Source organism: Cherax quadricarinatus, chromosome 29, assembly GCF_038502225.1.
Source record: "Cherax quadricarinatus isolate ZL_2023a chromosome 29, ASM3850222v1, whole genome shotgun sequence".
NCBI lineage: Eukaryota > Metazoa > Arthropoda > Malacostraca > Decapoda > Parastacidae > Cherax > Cherax quadricarinatus.
In genome coordinates, this window is record NC_091320.1 from 18,005,967 (window position 1) to 18,022,018 (window position 16,052).

Sequence of the window (16,052 nt, forward strand, 5' to 3'; positions counted from 1 at the left end):
CTAACTCTTTTTGTATATTGGGCAGCTTACCGTCACGTTCCTGATTTTTAATGTTTGTGTTTATAAGGGCGCCTACAAACCCATCCGTTTACAGTCTGCTTTATTGTCCAACGAAACTGTTTGAAACCAGTCCCGGGTTCGGACCAGTCAAGGGTTCGGACCAGTCAAGGGTTCGGACCAGTCAAGGGTTCGGACCAGTCGATCTGCTCTGATCAGTGGGTCACTTATTTAAAACATACTGGTCGGTGATTTGAGCTAACACATGAAGGATCTACTGGAAATTATCTACCCGAGTAATATGTGATTTGACTGATACAAAAGTATAACTTGCGTGTTGAAGAGCCGGTGATATCTGGCAGCTCCTACAATGACGTACAGTCGACCTCTTTGTTTATCAATCGCTGTATCTGGCTTTTCTATTTTTTTTTTCCGTCTCCACCACAATAAATGCTATATTATCACTATAGTTGACTGGTGCAAATTTTGGAGGAAGGACGCTTTTTCTGTAGTAATAATTGCTTCTCGTTGTGTATATTGCGACCGCTGGTAACTACAGGTTATATGAAATTCACAGTAACGTCTCGTATTTCAAGAAAAAGAAACTAATGAAAGTCACTCCACTCCACTAAGTACCATTATAATACTGGTTAGTTGCTACTACAACACTGTATTCTGCTATTCACTGGTATCACTAGATTATATGCGAGTACACTAGCAGGCCAGGAAGATTATTAAAAACAGCTGACCTGTGGTAAGTTTCTGGCGACTTCTGGCACCTGCCTCTATAGGCTTATCACTTCATTTACAAATTCACCTGTTTTCAAATGACACTTTAGCCTTTATCATCAATATACTAGGGAGCCACTGTAGTATACACTATACACTATGTATACTCAATGCTTTCAGGGAGACTTTCTTTCCTCTGACACAAAGTTCAAATATTATTATTTTTTTCACACGGGAAACAGGCCTATGATTCCCCTCTGGCAGTAAACTCTGCTAGGTAATGCACACTAATTCTCCTTTTTTGACTCAGTATATAATGTTTTCCGCCCAAGATTGGTTCCAGGCGCTAGAGGGATGTATCGTATAGGATTGATGACACAAATTAAAGTTCTAGCACGTAAGAGCGACCGTGAAAACACCAGAAAACCGGGAGCACAACGAGGCACGCTGACAGTCACGCGGAATAGGCAGTGCTCCACACAAACTAGCCGGAGTTCTTGCCAAACATCTTTCCTGCCTTCTGGGGACCATCAGCCCCGCTCATCTTAAACACTCAGGTGACCTTCTCAACCGCATCCGTAACCTCCCCATCCGTAACAAGAAACTAAGCAGTTTGGATGTGACTTCCCTCTTCACAAAAGTACCTACCAAAAAAGCCATCGAGGTTCTACGACGTAAAGTCAATCAGGACCTTAATCTTCCTCTACCTCCCGGAGATTTTGTTGACTTAATTGAACTCTGTGTTAATTTCAACTGTTTTTCTTTCAATAACAAGCTCTACAAACAAACCTACGGCATGGGAATGGGGTCCCCCATAAGTGCCGTCCTAGCCAACTTATACATGGAACACCTAGAGTCCGAACACTTCGCCAACATCATCCCTTCAAGCGTCACTTGGTTACGTTACGTGGACGATGTCCTCGTAATAACTCCAAAACGTTTTGATGTACGGGATCTTCAGGCAAGGCTCAACGCAGTTGAACCGGCGATCCAGTTTACACTAGAAGAAGAGTCCAATGACAAGCTACCTTTCCTCGACGTCCTCATTCACAAAGTAGACAACAACCTAAGATTTCAAGTTTATCGGAAACCCACCAATAAAAATGATCTCACACACTTCTATTCCAGTCAAGATACCAAGACCAAAAGAGGCATCATCATCGGGTTTTTCCTAAGAGCATACCGAATTTGTAGTCCTGAGTTTCTTGACGAGGAGTGTACATACATTCACCAAACATTCACAGAGTTACATTTTCCTTCTTTTTTCATCAAAGACTGCAAGAAAAGAGCTCTTCAGATCATAAATTCTCCACGCATCAACACCACTCCCAGCAAAGTTATAATTCTTCCCAACAGTCAGGTTGCACTGAACGTCTCAAAAGCACTTTCACAAGCTAACACCAGAGTCGCCATCGCTTCTAGCACTTCAATAAAGGATATAACCAGGACAAAATCCAAGCACCACGAACCAGTCAATGCAGGAGTTTACACTATACCCTGTGGAGGCTTTGACAAGATTTACGTAGGTGAAACAGCCAGAAACCTCGACACCCGCCTCAATGAACACATTTACGCATGTAGGAACGATAACCTGAACAACGCCTGTGTACAACACCGAAATTCCACCAATCATCTCATGAAATTCAGAGACGCCCAATTAGTGATCAAAGAAACTAATTTCCGCAGACGCAAGTGCCTCGAATCAGCACTGATCGCTGTTTCGAATACAATTAAACAAAACAACGGCAGCTTCACCATCTCCGAAGTCTTAGCAAGAATCCTCCTGAAAACAGTAAACCCTGCCATCACATAGTCTCTCCTGTTATACTACACAAAGCACAGAGAGTGAACACTGAAACAAGCTGCCTCATTCCAGTTTATATTTGTCCAACCTATTTTTATGTTATCCAAGTAATAGCTTTTATATCCTTTTACTCATGTACGAATTAATTGCTCTACCATATTGTATTACTTTTGTCACTACCACTACTACTACTACTACTACTACTACCACTAGTGAACATCGAAATGGTACCTCACTAGTATTCACCTCACTCTGTGCCTTTATATACCCTCTGTGTCCATGTATTGTTTGTAATGGCTTGATAAAGCTCCTGGAGAGCGAAACGTTGCCACAATAAATGTCACATTAGTTGCACTTGTGTCCTTTTACTTTACAGTTGACTTGTTGGAGGTCACTTACGGTAACTTGGAGCAAAGTAGGGTGGATCTAGTAGCTAATTTGGCTAGTTTGAAGACTCCAGATCACAACCGCAACAGCTTACAGCAATTTAGGATCAAACTAGAAAGCACTCTTAAGACCTTGAGTAATAAATATGATCTTGAGGGAGCAGAGTGGTTGTTGAGTGCCTTGATTCAGAATAAATTGAACCACAAGACAGTAGAGTGGTTATCTAACAGATATCACAAGGGTTACTTCGGGTTGGAAGAAATAAGAGTGGGACTGCAAGAGCTAATTGTCCAACTGCAGACCAGCCAACCCATTACCTCTAGGAATACCACGTCTACAGACCCCAGTGCACCTGTCAAGTTCCACAAAGGGAAACCTTATCCTAATATCAATAATCCTAAGTCACCTACTAAACGGGGTTACGTAGGCACGTATCAAGTGACAGGGGCCAGTAATAGTGGTTCTCCACATCCAAGCAAGAGGAGGAAGTACCACAATAAGGGTAGCCCAGTTGATAAGAGGTCAGGCAAAGAAATGAGAGATTGTATCTTCTGCAACGGTACTCATTTCTCTAAGAACTGTAATGCCTATAATTCATGGGATGTTAAAGTGGAAAGATTGGAAGAGCTTGCTAGATGTATCAGGTGTCTAGGAAATCATAATGTAAGGGATTGCCGTGCTAACTTGCACTATTGTTATCAGTGTAACAAGGGAAGACACCACATAGCTATGTATAAGGGCGGATCTAATCGTAATGATGGTAACAATAGTACTGATAGTGATAATAACCCGGACACAACAGTAGCCAACGTAAAGATTGCAGCTAACGTCGGTAATGATGGCCTAGCTGAGGTAGCTTTGCCTGTGTTGGATGTGGTGATTAATGATAAACGGCGTAAATCCAAAACTGTAACAGCATTACTGGATCAGGGATCACAACGTACCTTCATAAAACGTAACTGCCTTAATGGGATGAAGGTACAAATGGGAGATCCTGCTATACTCAAGCTATCTGGCTTTCTCTCGAATAAGAAGGCCCAGTCATACGACACTGTTTATGTAACTGTCAGGCTGGGCAATGAGAGAAAACGTATTAATGCCGTAATTGTGGATAGGCTCCCAGAGAAAATATCTACAATAGGGCTTGGTAACGCTACTGAAAGGCTTTCAAGTAAGGTAAATTTGGCACCTTCTGGTATAAATAATGATTCTGTGGGGCCAATAGATATTTTGATAGGTAGTGACCATTATGCCACCTTTGTAAAGGGTATGACAAAGAAATGCGGAGTCACCCTTCTAAGGACCGCAGGAGGTCACGTGATGTATGGCAGGCTTCCTCGTACTGATAATGAATGACTGGAGGAAACCATAAATACAGTTATGGTGTGTCTTACTCATGAAGTATCACCCCAGTATAAATATACTTCAATAGAGGATGAAGTTGAACCTGTGTATAAATTATGGGAATTGGACAGCATAGGGATCAATGTAAATGAAGAAAGTCCAGATGATTCCTTTACTCAAGAACAATACCAGAAGGATGTTAAATTTGAATCTGGACAATACTGGGTGAGACTTCCGTGGAAGCTGAACCATCCAGACCTACCAACTAATTACCGGATGGCGTATGGACAATTAAAGGCTCAGCTCCACGAACTGAGCAAGACACCAGAACTGTTGACTGCTTACGATGATATAATTAATGAGCAGTTAAATAATAAATTCATAGAGGAGGTACCTCCCGAGCGAGCCCAGATTTATGGTCACTATTTGCCACACCACGGAGTGAAGAAGGATTCTAAGACCACTCCTCTGAGGATTGTGTTTAATTGTAGTGCCAGGAGTAATAAAAGTGTACCTAGTTTGAATGACTGTTTGATGACAGGTCCGTCGTTGACAGAAAAACTGGGAGACATATTATTAAACTTCAGGGTTAAGAATTATGCCTTTACGGCGGACATAAGTAAAGCTTTCCTGAGAGTGGGTCTGCAAGAGGCTGACCGGGATTGCACTAGGTTCTTATGGCCCGAGAATCCTAGTGACCCACTTAGTCCCCTGAAGACTTTTCGCTTCAGGAGTGTATTGTTTGGTGCTACCTCCAGTCCGTTCCTACTCCAGGCAACGATAAATGCACACCTTAAGCGTACGGGTGGTCCACTGAGTGGAGTAATGGGTAAACAATTTTATGTGGACAATTTCCTGGGGGTGACGTCTACTGAAGAGGAACTAATGAGCATATACGCAGGGGCTAATGAAATAATGCAAGGTGCAAATATGCCCCTGAGGGAATGGAACAGTAATTCGTCCAGTTTAAGGGTTCAAATAAATAAAGACAACCCTGGAGTTGAAGTGTCCAAATATAGTAATGTGCTGGGACTGACTTGGGACACAGAGGGAGACTTGTTATCGTTAAAGTCTAATAACTACAGCATGCCCAATAAATTAACCAAGAGAGTCTTACTTGCGGAAGTTTCAAAATGCTTCGATCCACTAGGCTTAGTGTCCCCACTTACCATAAGAAGAAAATTGTTGATACAAGAAGCATGGAAGCTTAAGTGTGCTTGGGATGAAACCCTACCTGAGGAATTTGTTGAAAGGTGGGAAGAACTAATAGGTGAATATGTAAAATTACCAATGTTGGAGTTCCCACGTAATGTGGCCAGTCAAGATGGAGAAAATGTACTCCACATTTTTTGCAATGCTTCGAAATTAGCATATGGAGCAGTCGCTTACCTTCAATGTAATAGTGCCATTTCTCTTGTTATGTCTAAGGCTAAGGTGGCTCCAATCAAATCATGCACCTTACCTCAGTTGGAATTAACGGCCATTTATGTAGGTGTCAAATTAGCCAAATATATAAGAAATAAATTGCGAGAGATAAATATCAGCGACACCGTAATTTGGTCTGATAACGAGGTATCCTTACAATGGATTCGTAATGGTAACAGTAAGATTGTGTATGTACAAAACAGAGTCGCTGAAATCAATCAAATGCAGGAGAAATATAACAGTTTGGGTCAGCATATGTTAACCTTTAATCACATTCCTGGTGACGAGAATCCAGCTGACTTCTTGTCTCGAGGCTTGACTTATGAAAAATTTGTGAGTGCTTTATCGTGGTTTAAAGGGCCAAGTTGGCTGGTGGACAAAATTAACTGGCCGGTGCAAAAGGCACATATTGCTCCTGTCGAAATTACGGTGAGCACCGCTCCAGTCAGTAGTCCCTCCTTAGCCATTGATATGAATAGGTATTCTTCCTTACCTAAGCTGATTAGTGTGACAAGGTTAGTGTTTAAATTTATAAGTAAGATGAATATCTCACATAATTTTCCCCATCCCCTGAAATACTGGCTACAGAGGGTACAAGAAGAAACCTACAGGGATGAGATTAAATTCATGATGGACGGAAAAATTGTGAAAGGCTCAATAATAGAAAAGCTGGGGCTGTATTTAGAGGATGATGTAATTAGGTGCAGAGGCAGGTTACAAAATGCTGAATTGGGGGAATATGCTAAGCACCCTATCTTGCTGCCCAAAACTCATCACCTGACAACCTTGATTGTCTTTAATGCCCATAATAACGTGATGCACAGTGGGGTACAGGATACCTTAAACTGTATTCGGGAAACCTTCTGGATTCCACAAGGACGGCAAAGTGTAAAAAGGGTTATCAAGTCGTGTGTAATATGTCGCCGGGTGGATGCCAGAACCTACATGTACCCAGGTCCTCCACCATTGCCCAAGGAACGCGTGCAGTTGGTAAAACCATTTGATGTGACCGGAGTGGACTATAGTGGGCCAATCATTTTAACAGGTACTTCAGATGGTGTTCCCTTGAAGGTGTATATATGTCTATTTACTTGTACAGCTACTAGGGCTGTTCATCTAGAAGTGGCTCAGGACTTGTCTGCAGAACAGTTCATACAGCTGTTCCGGAAATTTGCAGCTAGACGATCCTGTCCAAGATTGATGATCTCAGATAATGCCACCAATTTTGAAGTGGGTGCTCAACACTTGATGGAATTAAATAAGAGTGATGATGTACAGTCTTTGTTGACCCAGCGAGGGTGTGTCTGGAAATTTATTACTCCCAGAGCCCCTTGACAGGGAGGACTGTACGAAAGAATGATAGGTACAGTGAAAAGATGTCTTCGTAAGGTGCTACACAGGAAGAGAATTAATTTGGAGGAATTCCGTGCAGTGTTGGTGGAGGCAGAGAATCGGGTGAACAATCGCCCTCTGTCATACATAAGCGACACTCCTGACGCGGAGATACTGACTCCCTCTCACCTAATATGTGGACAAAGGTTAGAAGCTGCACCTATCTATAGAGATAATCCCGAGGGAAGTGATGAGGATTACAATAACGTGACTGTGTTGAGTGATAAGTTCAAGATGTTAAATAAGGTAATTATTCATTGGTCTGATGTGTGGCGTAAAGAATATCTTCTTACACTACGTGAACACTTTTATGGTGCGCCAGAGGCAGTAAACCGATAGAACATTCAACCAGGTGACATTGTGTTAATTGATACTGAACAACATCGAACTTTGTGGCCTCTGGGCAAGGTAGTTACATTATACCCAGATGCACAAGGTGTTGTCAGAAACGTCAAAGTGTTGTGTCGTGGTCAGGAAAGTTTGCGTACCATTAATAAATTAATTCCCTTAGAATTAAATGGTGTTCAATCCAGTGCAGATGGAAATCTAAGGGAAAGTGACACGAGTGATATTGAAGACACTGACCGGGTAATGCAAGAAGAAACTGTAGTAAGACCCACTAGGAAAACAGCAGCGCAATCTAGAGAGGGCTGGAATCGTCTCCTGGAGGAAGACGCAATTTAAGTCGTCTAACAATGACTTCCGCCCGGCCGCAGTGTGGAAATTATTTAATTTCCGAAGCTATAGTGCCTAATAAGTGTTTAATGTGCTGATTTGGGTCAAAATGTATTTGCATTTTTAATGGAACCAGCTGGGTTCCCGCTGCGCCTGCGCAGATGTGCGGGGGGGTGGGGGTCGAGCTGGGGCACTAGGTGGCGGGAGTGTTTTGAATGGGTGAGGAGGCTGAGAAAACCGGGAATGAGGAAACTGGCGTTCACGGCGGCCTAAGGATCAATATAGGCCTCAATTCATAATAGGAAGTGTCGTGACTGTCCCTAGTGAAGAGTGAGGGAACGTGATTTACGGGACCACCGTAAAAAGGTGGTAAAATTAGTGAATAATGTTCGACCGGGTGTGACAGGTGCACGGCCATGGTGTGTGTCCAGGGGAAATACCCGTGTGTTAATCCTCGCTCATCGGCCTCAGATCTTAATGGAGTGACCTCTAATGTGTATAATAGTTATGAGACGTTAAATCGTCTTGTGAATGGTAATGTAATCAGTGATAACATTGAGTTAAGAGAATGCGGGATGTGAAATAGATCGCCCTGCTCTGAGTGAACGCGTGACTCTCGTACCGAGGATAGTGAAGCTTTATGGAATCACGACTTCTAAACCGGGACAAACCGACGGATACCTCGTCCTGCTGGAATAAGAACCGTGTCGGTGTAGCAGGACATCGAAATGAGATGGGGAATAGAGGAAATAAGGAGTATCAATCACCCACAGTTAAGTAACCCTTCTAGTTATAGCAGACTGATGCTGGCCAGTTAGGTATGTTGTAATTGGATAGGTTATGAGTGATCCAGCTACATCAAGTGACCACCAGAGAACATCTGGTAAGTGGTGGGATTATGTACAAATGTTTTTCCTTGATGGATGTATCCATGTGTATCCTACCCTCCCCCCCCTTCATTCAGCTAAACTAATATAATCTATACAGTCCACAATTAATTAGTAGCGCCGTGCTTGAGGGTTCTACCCAATTTATACTGGTCTCGGATAGATGTGGACAACATTGTGATGGTCGAGGGGCCACCTGTAGTGACCAGAGGTGGTTAAGTTTTCTCACATGTCTACACGGGGTGACTACGGTAAACAATATGGTTGTCTCCCAATGAGATTACTTGTATGTATATAATGTTGAGGTACATACAGATAAGCACCCTATAAAATTTTCCACACCCGACGACCCATCACGACATAGGAGCCAGAGCAACCATCACCACTCCAACACCACCTACTACACTCTGGCTCCTAGTGTCGTGATGGGTCGTCGGGATAAAATATCTCTAGGAGATATTACCTGGAGTTTACCTGGAGAGAGTTTCGGGGGTCAACGCCCCCGCGGCCCGGTCTGTGACCAGGCCTCCTGGTGGATCAGCGCCTGATCAACCAGGCTGTTGCTGCTGGCTGCACGCAAACCAATAAGGAAGGATGTTTTAGGGATGATGTGGATGAGAAATGTGATATGTAACATAGATGAGAAATGATAAATGTGGTATGAATATTCAGGTTGAGAAAAAAAATGTGTAAAACAATTTTATGTTTTGATGATTATAACATAAATTTGGTGGGTAAATTGTATTAATATTTTTTGTTGATGAATAGTTAACATGAACTTAGTAAAGTGATTGTGTATTAGTTGGAGGTGTGTGACTTAGTTCTGGTAATGTCTCATTAAGTTAAATGAAGTAAAAGTTGGGTGTGACCTCACTGATCGCCAAGTAAACATAGGATGGAGTGTGATGACATGGGAGGTATCCCTATCTGTGCTGGTATGTGTTGGTGGTAGTGAGGGGAGTTGGTGATTGTGATTTTTTGTGTGAATGTTTATAAAAATGAGTGTTTTCTGCGATCTTAGTGTTTTGAGGTGAGTGATCATTGATGATAGTTGATGGATGTCTTAGTTTTTTTTTTTTTTTTTTTTTTTTTTTTTTTTTTTTTTTTTTTTTTTTTTTGTGTGTGTGTGTGTGTGTGTGTGTGTGTGTGTGTGTGTGTGTGTGTGTGTGAGTGTGTGTGTACATGTTATGTTTTCAGTTGGTGGTGATCCTGTTGTAAGTGTTTCGGTGTTGTTTGGAAATGTTGAAAGATGTTTTGTGTGAGTATTCAAATGATTTATGAGAATGTTTTTTTTTTTTTTGCGCTCATGTTATATAATAGTCTGAGGTGAGTGGGATCGTCTTGGTTATAGTGATTTGAGGGGATTTCTATAAAAATGGGTGTTAGTTGGTGGTGTTGATCTTAGTTTCTGGTGATTTTTAGTGTTGTTGGGCAGTATTCGGTGCTGTTTTGGTAGTATTCATTGGTGTTTTGGGAGCATTCAAAGGAGTTTGTTGATGTTTTTGAATGTGTTCAAATGATGTTTTTGAAGTAATCAAAGGTAATTGATGTTGTTTTTTGGTGTTGTACAAAGTAAAGTGGGGTGTGTGTGTGGGTGTGTTTATGTTAGTTTTGGTAAAATGTCTCATGTCATAAGTGTATGTGATAGTTTTTGTGATAATGTTGTAAAGTCTGGAGACTGAGGGAGTAGTATGGTGGATGAGTTGTAATTTCAGTTAATGAAATGTGTAAGTGTAGATAAATTAGAGATGACAAATCTTATTTGGGAGTATTCAAAATGATATTTTGGAAGTGCTTCAGTGTTGTTAGGAAATGTTCAAAGGTATTTATGTGAGTATTCAAATGATTTATGAGAGTGTTCGAAGTAATCTTGGGGTTGTTCTGTAGTGAGATGATAAAGGTTGTCGGTGAGAGAATATTTCTTAAGAGATATTGAGAAAAGGTAGTCTCAAATGATGTATGAGAGTGTTTTGAAGGTGTTCAAAGTAAAGTGAGTTGTCTGTGTGAGTTAGGTGGTCATAGAATTTTGTGAATATCTTGGGTACAGTGATTTTAGTGGATTTGAGATGGGTGATGAGATGCATTTGTTGATGTGAAATGTGATTTTTGTGTGTGTGTTCTGAAGAGGTGTGTTGGGAGATGGGTGAGTGGATGTGAAGAAATGTGGGTGAGATGGAGAGGGGTAAGGGGAGGGTTGTATTAGAAATTTAATGAAATATGGGGGGGATTTTACTGAAAATAAAGGTAATGTGTGAATATTTTAAAAGAAATTATAGAAGTGAAAAGTTATGATGCACTGGAAAAGATTGGAGGGTGTAGAAACATGCCGCAGTAGTTGGGTAGTGAGATGATTAGTTGTTGCGAGTATAATATCAATTTATGTGGATACGAGGAGATGGGTATGGAGAGGATTTTATTAGAATTTTAGTAATGTAGGGAGGAATGTGTATTACATTTAAGATTCAATAAAAAGAATGGGAAAAATAACACCTCCTGGTGTTATTACTGCAACAGTATTATTTGCTATATTCCTCCATTTTAGGTGCCTTAAGTTGAAATCCCCAGGAGCAAGATGTTGGGTGCAGGGGCTGGAAGATTTTCCAGACAGTGGTCAATTTTTAACAGCTGTTCCTGGAATTGCCAGGGCAACATGGGTTTAGAACAGGTCGCTCCTGTCTGTCTCAACTACTGGATCACTACGACAAGGTCCTAAATGCACTAGAAGACAAAAAGAATGCAGATGTAATATATACAGACTTTGCAAAAGCCTTCGACAAGTGTGACCATGGCGTAATAGCGCACAAAATGCGCGCTAAAGGAATAACAGGAAAAGTCGGTCGATGGATCTATAATTTCCTCACTAACAGAACACAGAGAGTAGTCGTCAACAGAGTAAAGTCCGAGGCAGCTACGGTGAAAAGCTCTGTTCCACAAGGCACAGTACTAGCTCCCATCTTGTTCCTCATCCTCATATCCGACATAGACAAGGATGTCAGCCACAGCACCGTGTCTTCCTTTGCAGATGACACCCGAATCTGCATGACAGTGTCTTCCATTGCAGACACTGCAAGGCTCCAGGCGGACATCAACCAAATCTTTCAGTGGGCTGCAGAAAACAATATGAAGTTCAACGATGAGAAATTTCAATTACTCAGATATGGTAAACATGAGGAAATTAAATCTTCATCAGAGTACAAAACAAATTCTGGCCACGAAATAGAGCGAAACACCAACGTCAAAGACCTGGGAGTGATTATGTCGGAGGATCTCACCTTCAAGGACCATAACATTGTATCAATCGCATCTGCTAGAAAAATGACAGGATGGATAATGAGAACCTTCAAAACTAGGGAGGCCAAGCCCATGATGACACTCTTCAGGTCACTTGTTCTATCTAGGCTGGAATATTGCTGCACTCTAACAGCACCTTTCAAGGCAGGTGAAATTGCCGACCTAGAAAATGTACAGAGAACTTTCACGGCGCGCATAACGGAGATAAAACACCTCAATTACTGGGAGCGCTTGAGGTTTCTAAACCTGTATTCCCTGGAACGCAGGAGGGAGAGATACATGATTATATACACCTGGAAAATCCTAGAGGGACTAGTACCGAACTTGCACACGAAAATCACTCACTACGAAAGCAAAAGACTTGGCAGACGATGCACCATCCCCCCAATGAAAAGCAGGGGTGTCACTAGCACGTTAAGAGACCATACAATAAGTGTCAGGGGCCCGAGACTGTTCAACTGCCTCCCAGCACACATAAGGGGGATTACCAACAGACCCCTGGCAGTCTTCAAGCTGGCACTGGACAAGCACCTAAAGTCAGTTCCTGATCAGCCGGGCTGTGGCTCGTACGTTGGTTTGCGTGCAGCCAGCAGCAACAGCCTGGTTGATCAGGCGCTGATCCACCAGGAGGCCTGGTCACAGACCGGGCCGCGGGGGCGTTGACCCCCGAAACTCTCTCCAGGTAAACTCCAGATGTTGCATCCGGAGGCTTGTAGACTACCACAATGACTAGGTTTTGGTTCTCGACCTTTACTGCTAAAACTTCCACTACATCATTTGAGGCATTAAGCAGTTCTGTGCAAACAAGTGACTCTGCAATGTACAGGCCAACCCCCCGCCCCCTTTTGCCTGTTCACTCTGTCACATCTGTATAGGTTGTAACCTGGGATCCATATTTCGTTGTCCAAGTGATCCTTCGTGTGGGTCTCAGTGGAAGCCGCGAACATTGCCTTTGCCTCTGCAAGCAGTCCACGGATGAAAGGTATTTTGTTGTTTGTTGCTGGCTTTAGACACTGTATATCTGCAAAGAAGAATGTCATCGGACTGGTGGTATTGTTGGTACTGGGGGGGGGGATTTTTTTCCGGCATTAGTATCTGTATCTGTTGGTTTGGAGTGGAGGCCATCGACTGTGGTTCCACTCCAGGAATGACTGGATTTGGTGTACGATTTCTGCCATTTCCTGCCAGTTTTTTTTCCTTCCCGGCACTAAAAAACCTCTCCCTCTTGAGTGGCTGTGGCTACCCAGGTTTTCCCATGGCCTGGATGTTTTGTATCTTTTTGTCCCCTTTAGATGGTGTGCTTGGCAATTTAAGTTATAGCACAGTCTTTCCTGTACTGAAGAGGTACATATTTCAGGGTGAAAAAGTTTACAGGAAGGGAGTTTGCATTTTCCTGTTGTCATATGGGCACGGCATTTTCTAGGGTGGTCATAGTTGCACGTCCCGTCTGTTTTTCCAGATTTCCCATGTCTGCAGATACCAAGTGCATAGTATATGCACAGGCTTGGTTTCCATTTGCCTTTGGTTTCTGTGACTGTATGTTTACCTGTCTTATTCCTATCCTCCCTAGCACCAACAATGGAGCTCCCACCAGTTGTTTTTGGTAATATATCCTCACTATTGCTAGTGGATTCCTCTTGTTTGCTATTTCTTGTGGTATTTCTAGTTTGCAATATTGGTTTTATCTTATCTTTGACTACACTTGTTTCCCCACTACGGCTCCTGTCCCCTATGAGGTCATTTATATGCATTCCTTCCTGCGTATAATTCCCGACTACCTGGACAAAATCTCCAGCTTCACCATTACTGTCTCCCAGGAGAGCACCTCCAGCTTCACCATTGCTGTCTCCCAGGACAGAACCTCCAGCTTCACCATTACTGTCTCCCAGGACAGCACTATCAGCCCCACATTTACTGACTACCGGGACATTACCTACAGCCTTACAGTTTCTGACTACATGGCCAGTATCAAAGGCAGTACCATACAGCCCAGACTTTTTATGTTCCCATCTGTTGTTTACCTGGAGTTTACCTGGAGAGAGTTTCGGGGATCAACGCCCCCGCGGCCCGGTCTGTGACCAGGCCTCCTGGTGGACCAGCCCCTGATCAACCAGGCTGTTGCTGCTGGCTGCACGCAAACCAACGTACGAGCCACAGCCCGGCTGATCAGGAACTGACTTTAGGTACTTGTCCAGTGCCAGCTTGAAGACTGCCAGGGGTCTGTTGGTAATCCCCCTTATGTGTGCTGGGAGGCAGTTGAACAGTCTCGGGCCCCTGACACTTATTGTATGGTCTCTTAACGTTCTAGTGACACCCCTGCTTTTCATTGGGGGGATGGTGCATCGTCTGCCAAGTCTTTTGCTTTCGTAGTGAGTGATTTTCGTGTGCAAGTTTGGTACTAGTCCCTCTAGGATTTTCCAGGTGTATATAATCATGTATCTCTCCCTCCTGCGTTCCAGGGAATACAGGTTCAGAAACCTCAAGCGCTCCCAGTAATTGAGGCGTTTTATCTCCGTTATGCGCGCCGTGAAGGTTCTCTGTACATTTTCTAGGTCAGCAATTTCACCTGCCTTGAAAGGTGCTGTTAGTGTGCAGCAATATTCCAGCCTAGATAGAACAAGTGACCTGAAGAGTGTCATGGGCTTGGCCTCCCTAGTTTTGAAGGTTCTCATTATCCATCCTGTCATTTTCCTAGCAGATGCGATTGATACAATGTTATGGTCCTTGAAGGTGAGATCATCCGACATGATCCATTATCCATCCTGTCATTTTTCTAGCAGATGCGATTGATACAATGTTATGGTCCTTGAAGGTGAGATCATCCGACATGATCACTCCCAGGTCTTTGACGTTGGTGTTTCGCTCTATTTTGTGGCCAGAATTTGTTTTGTACTCTGATGAAGATTTAATTTCCTCGTGTTTACCATATCTGAGTAATTGAAATTTCTCATCGTTCAACTCCATATTGTTTTCTGCAGCCCACTGAAAGATTTGGTTGATGTCCGCCTGGAGCCTTGCTCCATATATATATATATATATATATATATATATATATATATATCTGTGTATATATATATATAGGTATATATATATATATATGTATATATATCTATATATATATGTATATATATATATATATATATGTATGTATATATATATGTGTATATATATATATATATTTATATATATATATATGTATATATATATATATATATGTATATATATATATATATATATATATATATATATATATATATATATGTGGGGCTGATAGTGCTGTCCTGGGAGACAGTAATGGTGAAGCTGGAGGTGCTGTCCTGGGAGACAGAAATGGTGAAGCTGGAGATACTGTCCTGGGAGACAGTAATGGTGAAGCTGGAGGTGCTGTCCTGGGAGACGGAAATGGTGACGCTGGAGATACTGTCCTGGGAGACATTAATGGTGAAGCTGGAGATTTTGTCCAGGTAGTCGGGAATTATACGCAGGAAGGAATACATATAAATGACCTCATAGGGGCAGGAGCCATAGTAGGGAAACAAGTGTAGTCAAAGATAAGATAAAACCAATATTGCAAACTAGAAATACCGCAGGAAATAGCAAACAAGAGGACTCCAATAGCAATAGTGAGGATAAATTACCAAAAACAACTGGTGGGAGCTCCATTGTTGGTGCTAGGGAGGATAGAAGTAAGACAGGGAAACATGCACCAACAGGGAATACAGTCACAGAAACCCAAGGCAAGCGGAAACCAAGCCTGTGCACATACTATGCACTTGGTATCTGCTGGCATGGGAAATCTGGAAAAACAGATGGGACGTGCAACTATGACCACCCTAGAAAATGCCATGCCCATATGACAACAGGAAAATGCAAACTCCCTTCCTGTAAGCTTTTTCACCCTGAAATGTGTACCTCTTCAGTACAGGAAAGACTGTGCTATAACTTAAATTGCCAGGCATACCATCTAAAGGGGACAAAAAGATACAAAACATCCAGGCCATGGGAAAACCTGGGTAGCCACAGCCACTCAAGAGGGAGAGGTTTTTTAGTGCCAGGAAGGAAAAAAAACTGGCAGGAAATGGCAGAAATCGTACACCAAATCCAGTCATTCCTGGAGTGGA